Source organism: Suricata suricatta, chromosome 1 (genome assembly GCF_006229205.1).
Source record: "Suricata suricatta isolate VVHF042 chromosome 1, meerkat_22Aug2017_6uvM2_HiC, whole genome shotgun sequence".
Taxonomy (NCBI): Eukaryota; Metazoa; Chordata; class Mammalia; order Carnivora; family Herpestidae; genus Suricata; species Suricata suricatta.
Genome location: NC_043700.1, coordinates 61,348,231 through 61,362,139, shown reverse-complemented (window position 1 = coordinate 61,362,139; position 13,909 = coordinate 61,348,231).

Sequence of the window (13,909 nt, the reverse complement as noted above, 5' to 3'; positions counted from 1 at the left end):
GAGTTGGGGGGTGATCAAGGGCAACTATCAGCCCAAGGCACCACCTCTGCTCTTGCCCAGGCAGCTGGACTATGCCAGACACATCAGAGTTCCACATTTGGCAAGACATAAGCATGTCCCCTGAAAAATTGGGGCACTGGGCATGCAAATCAACCCCATCTCTCCCCTGGGTGAAGCTGAGAGCTAGGTGGTCTCTTCCTGATTGTGTGGCACTAAGTTGGTTGCAAGGTCTCTGGTAGAAGGATGTCTAAAATCTTCCCGCCAGCTTTGGAAAGCACATTCTCTCAGAGTGCAGCAGCTCTTCAATAAGTTTCTGATTTCTCACATAGTCACTACTATGCCTAGTGCCCTTATAAGGAGAAGAGATTCAGACACAGACACAGAGGGGAAACCATGTGGACATACTAGAAAGATAGACATTTATATGAAGACAAGGCTTAGAAGAAACCAATGCTCCCAACACCTTTTTCTCAGACTTCTAGCCTCCAGAATTGTAAGAAAATAAATTTATACTGTGTAAGCCACCTAATCTGTGGTATTTGGTTATGGTAGCTGAAGCAAACTAATTAATTACCTATTATCACCACATCTATTCTATGTGGCATTGAAGATCCTAAACAGGAAAATGATGATTGGTAGATGATAGATAGATAGACTGATAGATAGAGAGATAGATAGATAAGAGACAGATAGAATATAAGGATAAAAGAGTAAGAAATAAAATTGTCACTATTTGAAAATTTTATTATTGTATACATAAAAATCCAAAGGAATTCACCCCTAAATTATAAAAATTAGAAAGAATTAGAAAAGTTGTTAAATACAAAGTCAATATATAAAATTTGATCTTGAGGCACATAAGTGGCTCAGTTAGTTAAGTGTCCCACTCTTGATTTCGACTCCAGTCATGATCTCATAGTTTGTGAGATTGAACCCTATGTCAGGTCTGTGCTGATGGCATGGAGCCTGCGTGGGTAAAACTTACATGAAATTGCAAATGGCCAAATGTAACTAAAACAAGAAGAAAAACAAGTGGAGTTGGAGGTGGCTACCTTTCCAGAAATCAGTATTTCTTATAAACCCAATGTAATTAAGAAAGTCTAGTGTTGGGGAAAAATGCATCTGTGGAAATTTAGTGTGTGCCAGAGCAGGAATTGCAGGCCAGTGAGGAAAACGTAGACCTTTACGTAAATATTGTTGATCCATCTAGTTATCCCACCAAAGGAAAAAAAAAAGAGGAAGAAATTTTACCACTCTCTTACCACATACACAAGAAGAACCGATGGAAAAATACAGACCTTCAGTGTAAGAGTAGTGTTAGGTCACCCGGTCCTCCCACTAATTACATTTCTGGAACTTTAAAAAAAAAAAAATCAGGTTTTCCTTCTAGGTCTGTATTGTTTTCACAACACTGGAGAAAATTAAAAGATAAAGCAAATATTCACTTACAAATATTCACTTAAAGAAGGAAAAAAAAGGAATTAAAAGAATTGGAATTTAAAAACAAAAACTTGGGGAGCTATCAGTAACTGACACTAGAAATGTTATACATTGTAATAGGCCAGATGACCTCCAGTCACCTTTTCCCTTGTGTGGCCCCCTTCCTTTTAAGTGTGGGCAGAATCTATGAATACAATGAGGTGTCAGTTCTATGATTAGGTGACCAGTTACATAATAAAGCAGCTCATTCCTGAAAAATACACCAAGGACTGCACTCAGGTAAAATTGCTGCTCTCATTACTTGTTAACAGATATCCACTCATCCCAGCCCTAATCTTCATGGATTTCATTGGTGTTAATTTGCAACTCAAAAGCCTGGTGCATGCAGGAGTACCTGAGTGAGTGTGTCTGTGTCTGTGTGTGTGTGTGTGTGTGTGTGTGTGTGTGTGTGTGTGCGCACGCGCGCGCGCGACTTTCACAACATCAGGAAAGTCTGAGATTAAGATCAGGATTTTGCCTTTGTCAGTTTTTACCCAAGGATGTGGTGGGTGGGGGTTGGTCTTCAGATGCCCAACTTCACAGTTCACAGCTGAAAGACTCCACACAGTCTTCAATCTCCCTTTCTTCCAGAAGAATCAAAAAAGGAAAAAGAAACAGGGCACTTTTATGTTCAGAGGACAGAATTTCCTCTTACTCTATTTTCACTAATTCTCAGCAGTCAGCTTTCCACTTTATGCTGAAGGACTCCAGTGAATTTAAAACCTCAAATCTGAACTTTTTTCAGTTTATTCAATAAACACATGTTTTCCCATTAACTTTTTAGTGAGAAATTAACTACATATAATCTTAAATTATGTAGGGTATGAATATCTATTAAAACCATTTCAAAAAAAGAAGAAAAAGGAAAAGAAAAAAAGCCATTTCAAAATCTCAAACTTTAAAGCTCTCTCAGCAAGAATTCCCCAAAATTTGTTCTCAGAGATCATCACCGAATAGCTTGAGGAATGAATGAATGAATGAATGAATGAAGCCACCACCTGGGGACAGACTGAGAGGTGTCACATGACAACTGTGCATATACACAAGAACAAACACAATAGTTCACCAGTTCCTTTTAAATTTTTATTTATTTTATTTATTTTAAATGTTTTTTTATTTATTTTTGAGAGAGAGACACACAAAGTGTGAGCAGGGGAGGGACAGAGAGAGAGGGAGACAGAATCTGAAACAGGCTCCAGGCTCTGAGCTGTCAGCACAGAGTCCCACACAGGACTTGAACCTACTAACTGTGAGATCATGACCTGAGCTAAAGTCGGCCACTTAACCTACTGAGCCACCAAGGCTCCCCATAGTTTCTTTATTAAATTGCCTGGTGACACAAATATTTATGTCCCTCCTCTTCCAACCTCAATGCCCATGGTGTTGGTTATACAAACCAAAGGTGCCTCAGGACCCTCAGTCATCTCTCTGAGCCCTTGGACGGCATATGGAGTTGCAGCACCCATTTGTCCGACTTTCAAAACAAATGTACTTTTTTCCCAGTTCCTAGGAGGGCTGAGCTGTCAGGTCCCATCTCCTAAGTGACCACCCCTCAGCTAAACGTGACTGCCTTGCCCAAGGTTACACTCCCTTCTCAAGGCAGCCTGCAGCCTGGTCTATGGGTTTTAATCTAAAAAAATTTTTTTAACATTTATTTGTTTTGAGAGACAGAGACAGATCATGAGCAGGGGAGGGGCAGAGAGAGAGAGAGGCACACAGAATCAGAAGCAGGCTCCAGGCTCTGAGCTGTCAGCACAGCGCCCGATAAGGGGCTGGAACCCACAAACCGCGAGATCATCACCTGAGCTGAAAACAGACGCTCAACCGACTGAGCCACCCAGGCGCCCCTATGGGCTTTAAAAGGAGCTAGAAAGACCCAGGTCTCCTGCCCAAATTCAGGATCACGTTGAAAAGCTCTCTTACCCTCCGCTCTTCATAGAACTGACTAATGCTTCCCTCTGGCCAAACCTGCTTTCTTCTCTTCCCATCTGTTATGATCTAAGGCATCTCCTGTCTTGGCACTAGCCAGTCACTGTCCCACAGTTGGTCTCCCAGGGAACCTCACCTGTGACTGCAGCAGTTTCTTAGTAGGGAGATGGTATAGAATCCTAAAGCCTGCTTCTCTTGGGTTCGCTGATTTTATAAATCCATCCAAAAGGTACAGAGAAGGAAATTAATGAGCTTATTGTGGAAGATAGCCAAAACATATTACATAGAAATGCATTTTGCTTTATCCTAATCAGTTCTAAAGCATGGCTATATTCCACAGTTGTTGTTGTTCCAAAAAGGCAGGTTATGGGTTATTTTTGCTATCCTTTCTGCATAATCTGGGGGAAGGAGGAGGGGGAGAACTTCTATGTAGCTAATTTCCCAATAAGAGAGGCACAAGCCTCTAAGTAGAATTTGTACCTGAAATCTTTTTTCACTGTCCATTTCTGTCTATCAAGGCATATTAATAAAACTTTGTTCCCATTTTTTAAACCCTTTCTACCACAAAGAAGACATTGCCAGCTGGAGAGTTAATAGGATCCATTTAGGAAGCTTTTTGGTCGTTCAAGCATTCTTTAAACATATTCATTTGTCTTTGATGGCTCCCACAAATTATAAGACAAAAAAATAGACTGATATTTTGAGCTCTGAGAAACAGGTTTATTACAAAAAGAAAGAATTTTGCCCAATCCTCATCTGTGCTAAACTCAAGGCAGTTTTGGAGTACATAATAAGGGCTTAATAGTACTGTCAAGTAAGCAACCAAATGACTAAGCATATTTTTCATCATTTAGAGTATAATTTCCCCATTTTTAACAAAATCAAGATTATTTTCCACCTTATTTGCCTTCTCACTTTCAGTATGATCGCCAGTAGGTGATAATGTCATATTCCATTTGCAAAGCACACATTCTGCCCATCCTGTTAGAAGCAGAAATCAACCAAGAATGAGCGACCATGGTGGCCATCCTCCAAATGAAATTTAAAGCAGTTTTTTGAGATGACGAATTTACTTGGCATGAGTTTCTGCCACTATTCTCTCACCCTCCATTCTTTCATCATAATAGAAATGGTAACACAGATTGAAGAGATGGAAAAACACCCTTATATTCTTCTGTTGTTAAAAAAAAAATTCACGTACTTCTATTGTGAGTCAGACCTGATGTGGAGAACAAAGGGAGAAAGAAATGTTGATAAAATTAAATTTCCTTATAACCTGCAGTCCATTGACAGATCCTTGAGACAGGCAGAATAAGACATTCCTCCAGGAACTCCCTACTGTCTTGGGGCTCCTGGGTGGCTCAGTCAGTTAAGTGGCCGACTTTGGCGCAGGTCATGATCTCACAGTCTGTGGGTTCAAGCCCTGTGGCGGGCTCTGTGCTGACAGCTCAGAGCCTGAAGCCTGCTTCTGATTCTGTGTGTCTCCTTCTCTCTCTGCCCCTCCCCTGCTCACTCTCTGTCTCAGTCTCTTGAAATAAAGACATTAAAAAAAGGGGGGGACTCCCTACTGTCTTAACGCTAATGCTTTGCTAGAGGGGAAAACAACTTTAGCTTGACAATAGCTAAGACTCTAGGATCTTTTGAGTCTTTAGTATATAAAAATCCCATTGGAAACTTCTCTTAACTTTATCTCCCCTAACTCTCACGAAAATAATCGGCCACTCTTCACAATCCCAGGACAGCTCCTGTGTCCATGGGTCCTGTCCCCACACTTTAATAAGCCATCTCAAGATGTTGTGGGATCAAGATGTCCCTAAGGCATCTCAAGAATTTTTTCTTGGCCTTTGGTTCCAAACCCCAACATTTCCATATCAAGAGACTGCATGGAAGATACAAAAATGAATAAGACAAGGCTCAAGAACTAGAAAAGAAAATATGCAGGGCCCAATAAATTCAATAATGACAGGAATCCAAGTGGGGTAGAGAGGTCCTGAGCACAGAAGGAGAGGTCAAGACTAGCAAAGGCAGGAAAGACTTCCTGGAGAAGGTGGCCCTGTGATGGAGTCATGAAGGATGAGCCAGGTTCAATGGATTTCAGGTCAAAGAAGCTATTGTAGACAAGGTTTATGAAAACAGTGGTAGTGGGACCTAGCCAGAAGAAGTAGAGGAGGAAAGTATTTCAGTATATGAGATCAGTAGGACTAGGTTTGGAATGGAGGATAGGTGAACCGAGGAAAAGGAAAATGATTACAAGGGAGAAAAGGGACTGATGGACACCAGGAAAGGTACAGGGCGAGAGTCAGTAGACCGCTAGGGGACAAATCTGGCCATTACAACTCTCTATTCATAGTTGGTTCCCTGCTAGCCAGCTCTATCCTTAAGGAATTTCCCAAAGTCACCTTTTTAACATAAACCCAGTTTGGGCAAAAAGGGGCTTGTTATGAATAACAAGATACCCATCTCACCTTTATGGCTCTGAAGTGATTTCAGGAATTGAAGACAAGACACTAAATATTATGACACAAGATGCTCCTGTTGCTCTTGTCACCCATGAAATTCCAAGGGTTCAGGAGCTTGTGCCTAACCAGACATTTATTTCTTACTATAAATCATTATATCACATTCCCCATAAGCTGCTTGCAAATTTTCCCAGTCTTCCTCTGCTCCTTCTCTTTCTTTTCCTCCTAGCCTTCTCCCTCTATTCCACTTGCCCCCTTCTAACTCTTCACCATTCCCTGCAAAATTTAGTTAAGTGATAAGACTTCTGCTTACTTAGAAAGTTTTGCTACGTAAAATGCATATGGTTAAACATTAGTTCAATTCTTTCCTCTTAGGAAAGGGGATGGTGTCCGTATTAATAAAGCCTCTGGAGGCAGTCTATTGGTAGCCATGATTGAGAAGTTCTGTTTGAAAGGGATAATATGTTTAAAAGGGAATATCATTCTGAAAGAAATCAACAAAATCAGCAAGGAAGAACAAAATGGAGGCACTGAGTCGAGCTAGAATTCTAATGCAGAAGAAAATGTGAGGGATGGTTGTGGTGGAAGTGGGAAAGAGAAAAGTGAAAGTTGATGGATTTTAGAGTTTTATATGTATATATAATGTATATATAACTCCTATATATATATATATATATATATATATATATATATATATATATATGGAGTGGGAGAAAGAGGCAAAAAGAGAAGAAGAGAGAGAGAGAATGATGCAGGGCTTGATCCCACAACCCTGGGATCACTACCTGAGCTGAAGTCAAGAGTCTGACACTCAACCGACTGAGTTACCCAGGGCTCTGAGAGTTGTTTAAGACAATCAGGAGAGTGTGCAAATTGGTGGAATGTGTTGCATAAAGATAAAATATTCAGGTATCCCTGTTAAGGTTTCTGGCTGAAGCAAAGCCAGATCTATGGTTGTGAGGGAAAAAATTAGTATCCCTGTTACTGTTGATAAAGGAGATTTTCATTCAATCATACATTTTGAGAGAGAGAGGCAGAGACAGAGAGAAAGAGAGAGCTCGTATGCGAGAATAGCGGAGGAGCAGGAGACAGGGGGACAGAGAGAATCTCGAGCAGGCCTCATACCCAGTGAGAAGCATGTTGTGGGACTCAATATCATGACCGTGTGCTCACAACCTGAGCCGAAATCAAGAGTCAGATACTGAACCGATCCAGCCACCCAGGTGTCGCCTGTAAAGGAGATTTTCAACATCTAATGTTTGTGGTCTCTGCTCACAGGCTTCCAGGGAACCTATACTTTAGCATTTACCAGGGTCAAAATAACCCTACAAAACCTGAAAGCATGGGCTCTATTTCTGCCCTGAGCACATTTTGTATATCTGCTTTGTTAAAAATAAAATAAAATAAAATCAGCAAAAAAAGCATTCCAAACATAAAGAAAAAGAATTTTAAAAAAACCTCCCTGGTTCCCATAAGATTAAAGTCATACAGCCTCACACGTTCTAAAAACATAAGATAAAGCCTGTAACTTTGTGGACTATCCTTTGTCATGATGATTTATAACTCTTTATGTAAAAACATATAGAACACTGCACAAAATGTTCCTTTCCTGGAGCACTCTCTTCCTTATGAAGATTGTGTTTCCCAGGCAGCTGTCCTAACTTGCGTTCAAATAAAACTCTTTTCCTTTCTCTTTAACATTCTTTTATAATTTTTTAAATGTTCATTTGTTTTTGAGAGAGCGAGAGACGTGGAGCATGAGCAGGGGAGGGGCAGAGAGAGAAGGAGACAGAGAACCGGAAGCAGGCTCCAGGTTCTGAGCTGTCAGCACAGAACTCCACGTGGGCCTCAAACTCACAAACCGTGGGTGGCTCAGTTGGTTGAGCGTCTGACTTCAACTCAGGTCATGATCTCACACTCCGTGAGTTGGAGCCCCACGTTGGGCTCTGTGCTGATAGCTCAGAGCCTGAAGCCTGCTTCAGATTCTGTGTCTCCCTCTCTCTCTGCCTTTCCCCCACTCACTCTCTCTGTTTCTCAAAAATAAATAAATATTAAAAAACTTTTTTTAATTCTTTAAAAAAAAGGTTTGCTCATTTTGCCTCAGAACTGCTGCCTAGTAGCAGGCCGTGGTGTTCTGCTGATCGTAACGGATGGCACAAATCAAACCAGCTTGTTCGGTGATCATGATGGTGCGAGACAAAAACAAGCCCCTCTGTAATCCTTACTGAGCAAACATAAAATTAGAACACAGTGCTGATAGAGTTAATTCATACATCAGGACCCACGAGATGGAGCCATCCCAGAGGCCCAGTGCATGTCACAAATCAAAGGCGAAGTCAGCCTGCACTTACGCAAAACGCCCGTTAAGGAATGTTACCATAACGAGTCATACCCTCCGACTCAGCTTTGGCTAGCCTGCCTTAGGCTAGAAAATACGGCTGGCCAGCCTTATGAGGAACTCCTTGACCTAGCCAATTATATCTCGTTTCTGCGTCGCCTCTTCTAATGCTCTATAAAAGTTGCTCTTGGAAAAAACCCATCAGGAAGGATGGTTCCCCGCTCGTGAGGTACTGTAGTCTCCCAACCCATGGATTACTTTCCTGTGAATAAAGACATTGAACTCATTACTAAATTGTTTTTGTCCCTTGACAATGCAAACCACAAAAATGAATAAACAGTACTCTCTTTCAGCAAACACGAGCGACAACTGCTTCTTTACCAACCACAGAATTCACCCTGCTTCATTTCTTCCGCTTGATAGATAAAAAGAGTTAAGATATCCAATTATACAATTGCCCCTAATGAGTACACCCAATGCAGAGTCAGTCTTGTCTCCCGCGAACTTTCTCTAAAATCACTTATTATCACAAACCAATCTTCTATATCAATCCCCTTCTAACACACTCTTCCTGAGATGCCCACGTGCCCTGAGTGAGCAATCTTCCTTGCGGTAGTAAATAAGCACAATTTTGTTTGACTACAGTGTTTCCTGGTGGCTTTTGACTGGTGACATTTACTGAGAAGAGAAATATTGAAGAAGGACTTTCAGGTAAGAGGATACTTTTGTTTTGTGCATGTTGAATGTGAGCCACAGATTTGGGGAGGTAATTAGGTTTATTGACTCGGAAACTCAGAAAAGGAGTTCGGGCCCAGAAATAGATTTGAGAGGCATCAGCGTAGAGACAGTGAGGAAAACCAGAGGGGCAGATAAGTTCACCTGGAGAAAATCTGCACAGTGAAAGAATAGGTCCAATACAAATCTTTTGGAGAGGGTGAAAGAGAAGGCAATATCAGAGAAGAATCAGGAGTGACCAGAGACTTAGAAGAAAAATACATCTTGTAGAAGAGATGCTGTTGAAGACAAGTAAAGAAACTCCTTCCAGAAAAAGTAGTTAACCAAGTCTATATGTTTTATCTATGCTTTTATTATTATTTGCATCAGAACTTGCTTACCTCTTAAAACTATTTTATCATAAAAGTGATGCATACACATAACTTCTAAAAAAGTACACACAAATGCACTTTATCCATTCCTCAGTAGAACTACAATAAGCAATATTGTGTGTTTGGAAGAGGTCTTTAGTGAATAGGTGAGCATACATACTCTTTGGTTTTTACACAAATAGGATTATATTATACTGTTTTGTACCTCATTTTATTTAAAAACTAAATTTGCATAATAAATATGACCACATAAATATCATTATTTTCAGTGTTTATTTGATGTCCTGTTGCACAATGTATCATAAATTGTGCCCTTTTTAACCAGTTCTTTGGTTTATCATGGACATCTAGGTTGTTTCCAATTTTACAAACGGGGCTGCAAGGAAAGATCTTCATACATATTTAATTGCTTGTGCAAGTACATTTGAAGGCTAAATCTCAGACTAAAATTTCTGGGATAATGGGGTTGTGTATCCAATTTTTAATAATTAATTATTCACTTAAAGAATTACATGAAGTAACATACTCCCAACAGTATGTGAGTTCTTATTTCCCAAAACCTCAGCAAATACCAGATATAGTTTTCCTCACCTCCAGATGAATTTCTTCTCATGCTCACCTCAGTGAGCATGCCCCGTATATGTGGGCACATGCTCGACCTCTCTATATGCAGTTTTGGTTCCCAAATGCTTGATACATTCGTTGACTTTCCAGACTGCTGAGACTGTGCCCAAAAATTAGGAATCAGGAGCATATTTCTGATAGCATGTGGTGGCGATATATCCCAAAATAGAAAAATGCCCCAAACCTGTCAATCATTCCTCCCCCTCCCGTCTTTTCCCAAGTTGCTCTATAACAGGAAATGTAGCTCAATGGAAAATAAAGAACCATTTTAGTAACCATGGAGTTACTGACCAAGGACCACAAAAGCAGGTTTCTGGCAGAGGTTTTGGGTCCTTGGCCAAGCATGACCTTTTCTCACACTGCCCCAGTATCTTAGGAGGACCCAGCTGTCACCCCAGGATATTAGGTGAAAAGAAAAAACAAAAACATTAAAAAAAAGAAAAGAAAAGCACCTGGGAAGAGAACGCTCAATCTGTCAGTGAATTCTCTAACCCAGTCATGGAAAATTTAGAAAAGAGAGAGGCGAATACTGCTGGACTACTATGTATTTTTAACTTCAAGCCATCTCACCCCTGAAGAAAGAAATGGCATGTCTCCACTTCTGGTGGGAATGCAAACTGGTGCAGCCGCTCTGGAAAACAGTGTGGAGCTTCCTCAAAAAATTAAAAACAGAACTACCCTATGACCCAGCAGTTGCACTACTAGGTATTTATCCAAAGGATACAAAAATGCAGAGTCAAAGGGGCACATGTACCCTAATGTTTATAGCAGCACTATCAACATTAGCCAAAGTATGGAAAGAGCCCAAATGCCCATCAACTGATGAACGGATAAATGTGATATTATATATATATACACAAATACTGGAATGGAATATTACTTGGTAATCAAAAGAATGAAATCTTGCCATTTGCAACAACGTGGACGGAACTAGAGTGTATTATGCTAAGCAAAATAAGTCAGAGAAAGACCAATATCGTGTGAATTCACCCCTATGGGAAATTTAAAAAACAAAACAGATGAGCATTGGGGAAGGGAAACAAAAATAAGATAAAAACAGAGAGAGAGAGAGAGAGAGAGAGAGAGAGAGAGAGAGAGAGAGAGAGAGAGATGAACGATAAGAGACTCTTAAATACAGAGAACAAACTGAGGGTTGCAGGAGGGATGTTGGGTGGGGGATGGGCTAAATGAGCAATGGGTATTAAGAAGGGCACTTGCTGGAATGAGTACTGGGTGTTATATGTAAGTGATGAATCACTAAATTCTATTCCTGAAATCATTACCACACTAGATGTTAACTAACCTGGATTTAAATAAAATAAAATATTTTTAAATTTTTAAAATTGAAAAAAAAAAAAACAAAAACGTGGCATGTATGGAATTTTCAGATCCAAGCAGCAGCTCCTTTGCCTTAGATGAGTATAGAAGGTAAGTGGGGAGAACAAAGCAGAATTCACACTGTGACCTAAAATTCACACTACATCAGACTAGAATACATTTCCTGCAAATTGTCTCTTCCCCGGGCAGACTAAAGGGCATGCCCTATTAAGGCCGACCTCCATGAGCCTCAGAGTCCCAAGGCATTACTGCCACTTAACTGCAGTCTGTTGTTCTTTTTACAGAAGCAGAAGGAAAACATACTGTAAAATATTTAGATGGATTTCTGAATTTGAGAATGAAAGTCATCCCCAAAGAATAAGACCATTCATTGTATGAAAACATAAATATTCTACTGGCTCCAATTTTTAAAAGATTAAAAGGCAAAGATTTATCAAAGATATAAAGACAGGGACACATGGGTGGCTCAGTTGGTTAAGCATCTGACTTCGACTTTGGCTCAAGTCATGATCTCATGGTTAGTGAGTTGGAGCCCTGTGTTGGGCTCTGTGCTGGCAGCTCAGGGCCTGGAGCCTGTTTCCGATTGTCTCTCTCTCCACCCCTCCCCTGCTTGGGCTCTGTCTCTCTCTCTCTCTCTCAAAAATAAATAAACATTAAAAATTCTTTTTAAAAATATATAAGGATATAAATAATGGGATTTTGCCTTAGCGTCAAGCAGAATATAACTAAAATAAAGATGCGATTTCATAGGCAAGCTTTTTCACTGCTCTCTGTCTTAGCACATGTTTTGGGGGCTCTTCCCTTCCTTCGTCAGCCGGGAAAGCCCCAATTCATCCTTCAAGACAAAGTGCGGTGCATCTGTTCTGTGCCTCCTCTCCCTGCTCTCTCCTTTCTTATCTCACTGACCCCATAGTTATTTCTGCTAAGACCCCCATCTCACCAAATAGAAATCATTCATTCCTTTGTCCATCATCTCCGCTAGAGTGAGCTGCTTAACGATATAGTTTGTGTTTTGTCATTGTGTGTTTCCAGAACTTAAAGTAATGGCTGGAATGTGGGTACCCAATAAATATTTATGGAATCAACAAACAAAAATGTAAATGTTCTGTGTATGCTTCTTGTTCATTCATGAGAACAAGAAATGATAAAGAAACTTGTCTTAAGGAATCTCTCCTCCCATAAAGGGTCACCTGGGGGAAGAATTCCAATAACTAGGAAGGCTCATAGCAGAGAGAAGTCAAAAGATGTAAAAATTGATGCCGGAATAAAAATTTCAGAAATATTAGTGGCTTCTGGACAGCTAGGAATGAGTTAGGAGGAAATGAATGATTTCATCTTCTAGTTGCAGTGCCTTTTAGTGAGTTTCAACAATTTGCTAACAAGGTACATAAGTGTACTAACAACACTTACATCTTTCTTTTAATCATCTCTAAGCCTTACTGACAATCAAAGATGATTATATAAGAAGAAAATCAGCACTTCTGCATAAGAGAGTTTCTGTAGCTCATTCAGCTTGCTCTTTTTTGGCTTAACAACTCCCTGCATACTGATAAGTGCCTTCACTCACCTAGTAATAGGGAGGTCAAGAACCTAAATGAAAAACGTTTCTTGTTACAGTAAAATAGAATGATTTGAATTCTAAATTCTACTTTACCTTGTACACATATAACATACTTTATTTCTTCCTGTGATGGTTTCTCTTTTTTTAAAAAAACTTTATTTTTAAGTTTATTTTTTTATTTTGAAAGAGAAAGAGAGCACTAGCAGGGGAGGGGCAGAGAGAGGGAATGCGAGAGAATGGGTGCTCTGCACCGTCAGCACGGAGCCCATGGCAGGGCTGGATCTCACGAAACATGAGATCATGACCTGAGCCGAAATCACCAGTCAGAGGCTAAACTGACTGAACCACCCAGATTCCTGTTTCTCGTTTATTTTAGTCGCACACATAAAATGAATTAAACAAACATAGTACATATTACCTGAGAAAACTGTCTCAGGTAATAAATAATAATAAAATAATAAAATAAAAAGACTAAAAATAAATTTATTCAAAAATAGGCTTATATAGCAGACAGACTTGAGAGAAAATTTTAAAAATTAATTTTGTCTTTGGTGTGCCTACTGTCATTAAGTTCAGCATCTGACTCTAGATTTCGGCTCAGGTCATGATCTCAGGGTTTGTGAGATGGATCCCATGTCAGTGTGGAGTCTGTGTGGGATTCTCTCTCTCCTTGCTCTCTGCCCCTCCCCCACTCATGCGAGCATGTGCATGCTTTCTCTCTCTCTCTCAAAATAAATAAATACACATGTCTAAAAAATTAATTTGGATAAAGGGCTAGTATCTAAAATCTACAAGGAACTCACCAAAGTTCACACCCACAAAACAACCCAGTGAAGAAATGGGCAGAAGACATAAACAGACACTTCTCCAGAGAGGACATCCAGATGGCCTGCAGGCACATGAAACGACGCTCAACATCACTCAGCATCAGGGAAACACAAATCAAAACCACACTGAGATACCACTTCACAGCAGTCAGAGTGGCTAAAATAAACAAATCAAGAGACTATGGATGCTGGCGAGGGTGTGGAGAGATGGGCACCCTCCTACACTGTTGGTGGGAATGTAAACTCGT